Genomic DNA, 2,897 nt, shown 5'->3' on the forward strand with positions numbered 1-2,897 from the left:
CCATCCCCAAGATTCAATTATGTCTCACTGGGTCCCTCCCACAACACATGGAAAATGGGAGCTACAAGATGAGATTTGGGTGGGGACACAGAACCAAACCATATCAAATGGTTTATATCCCTTTGAGTATATGCATCCAATGATGGGATTGCTGGGTTGAATGGTAATTCTGTTTTAAGTTCTTTGAGAGATGAACAAACTCTTTTCCACAATGGCTGTACTAATTTACATTCCCACTAGTAGTGTTTAAGCATTCCCTTTCCTCCACAACTCCACCAGCACCTGTTATTTTTTGACTGGTGTGAGATGGTATCTCCTTGCCATTTTGGTTTGCATTTCTCAAATGAATAGTGATGTTGAACATTTTTTCATACACTTGTTGATCCTGTGCATATCTTCTTTTTAAAAGTGTGTTCATATCCTTTGCCCACTTTTTAGTGGGGTTATTTCTTTTTTGGCTTGTAAAATTGTTTAAGTTCCTTATAGAGTCTAGATATCAGACTTTTCTCTGATTTATAGTTTGCAAATATTTTCTCCCATTCTGTGAGTTATCTCTTCATCCTGCTGATGATTTCTTTTGCTATGCAGAAGATCTCTAGTTTAATTAGGTTCCATTGTAAAGTTTTTTGTTGCAATTACTTTAGGCATCTTTGTCATTGTCATAAGATGTTTGCTTATTCTTATATCCAAAATGTATTTCCTAGGTTTTCTTCCAAAGTTTTCATAGTCTTAAGCTTTACATTTAAGTCTTTTTTTTTTTTTTTTTTTTTTTTTTTTTTTGAAATGGGGGGTCTCGCTTTGTCACCCAGGCTGAAGTGCAGTGGGATGATCTCAGCTCACTGCAACCTCTGCCTCCCAGGTTCCAACAATTCTCCTGCCTCAGCTTCCTGAGTAGCTGGGATGACAGGCATGCACCACCATGTCCGGCTAATTTTTGTACTTTTAGTAGAGACAATGTTTCACTATGTTGGCCAGGCTGGTCTTGAACTCCTGACCTCAGGAGATCCACCCATCTCGGCCTCCCAATGTGATGGGATTACAGGCATGAGCCACCACATCCAGCCTACATTTAAGTCTTTAATCCATCTTGAGTTGATTTGTATGTGGTTTAAGGAATGGATTCAGTTTCAGTCTTCTGCATATGGTTAGACAGTTATCCCAGTGTCATTTATTGAATAGGGAGTCCTTTCTTCATTGCTTGTCGTTGTTGAATTTGTTAAAGAACATATGGTTGTAAGTGTATGGCTGTATTTCTGGGCTCTCTATTCTATTCCATTGGTCTATGTGTTTGTTATTGCACAGTATCATATCGTTTTGGTTACTGTGGTCTTGTAATATGGTTTAAAGTTGGGTTATATGATGCTTCCTGCATTGTTCATTTTGCTTATAATTGCCTTAACTCTTCAGGCTCTTTTTTGGTTCCATAGAATTTTAGAATAATTTTTTTTCTAATTCTGTGGAAAATGTCATTTGTAGTGTGATAGGAATAGCATTGAATCTGTAAATTGCTTTGGAAAGCATGGTCATTTTAACCATATTGATTCTTCTTATTCCTGCACATGAAATGTTTTTCCATCCATTTGTGTTTTCTCTGATTTCCTTCAGCAGTATTTTGTAATTCTTGTTGTAGAGATCTTTTTTCATGTTAACGTTGAAAAGTCTGATGCGTATGTGTCTTAAAGATGCTCATGTTATCTTGCAGGGACTCTCTGCATTTTCTGAATTTAAATGTTGGCCTTTATAGCAAGGTCAGGGAAATTTTCATGAACAGTATCCTCAAATATATTTTCCAAGTTTCTTGCTCTCTCTCTCTCTCACACTTATAAATTGTAGCTAAATAATGTGTACATGTGGACACCAGAGAGTGGGATAATATACATCAGAGACTCAGAAACATGGGAGGTTGATTAGGGATAAGAAATTATCTAATGAGTTCAATGTTACACTAAAAGCTCAGACATCACAACTATGTCATATATCCATGTAACAAAAGTGTGGTTGTAGCTTCTATTGGCAGGGATGCCAGTGAATTTTAGATTTGGTCTCTTTATATAATCTCATTTTTCTTGGAGGTTTTATTCATTCTTTTTTTTTCCTTTGTTTTTGTCTGACTGAAATAATTTGAAGAAATGGTCTTCAAGCTCTGAAATTCTTTCCTCGGCTTGGTCTATTCAGCTGTTAATACTTAAAATTGTATTATGAAATTATTTTGGTGAGTTTCCCAACTTTATCAAATCAGTTTGGTTTTCTTCTTGAAATGGTTATTTCATCTTTCAGCTCCTCTATTTTTTTTTTACTGGATTCCTTAGATTCCCTGCATTAGGTTTCGACTTTCTGCAGAATCATGATGATCTTCATTTCTTTCAGGATTCTGAATTTTATGTCTGTCATTTCAGCCATTTTAGTTAAGGACTATTGCTGGAGAACTAGTGTGGCCATTTGTGGGTAAAAAGATGCTCTGGCTCTTTGAGTTTCCAGAGTTCTTGCACTGGTTCTTTCTCATCTGTATGGGCTGATGTTCCTTTAACTTTGAAGTTGCTATCCTTTGGATGGGTTTTTTACTTTTATATTAAAAATATGAATGCTTCACAAATTTGCATGTCATCCTTGCACAGGGACCATGCTGATCTTGTCTTCTTGTCTGTGTCATTCCAATTTTAGTACAGGTGTTGCTGAAGTGAGTGCAAACATTTTTTAAATTTTAGTTTTACTTTATGTTTGTGATGCATGTGGCTCATTATATTGAGAGAAATAAGAGGCAATAATATAATTTGTCAAAAATGGAAAATAGACTCAATCGTGGTTTGCTATTATCATGTCAATGTTAAAAATGTGGCATACACCTTTTATTAAATTAATTTGATTCTTAGTAAATATTTAAATCTAATTGGGATGCA

General features: G+C 35.5%; 1 pseudogene; it reads right to left on the reverse strand.

Moving 5' to 3' along the window:
* Positions 1–2,570: 2,570 nt before the first annotated feature.
* On the reverse strand, positions 2,571–2,689 carry LOC115897808 (annotated as a pseudogene).
* Between the last annotated feature and the right edge of the window lie 208 nt (positions 2,690–2,897).

The sequence above is a fragment of the Rhinopithecus roxellana genome, chromosome 5, assembly GCF_007565055.1.
Source record: "Rhinopithecus roxellana isolate Shanxi Qingling chromosome 5, ASM756505v1, whole genome shotgun sequence".
NCBI lineage: Eukaryota > Metazoa > Chordata > Mammalia > Primates > Cercopithecidae > Rhinopithecus > Rhinopithecus roxellana.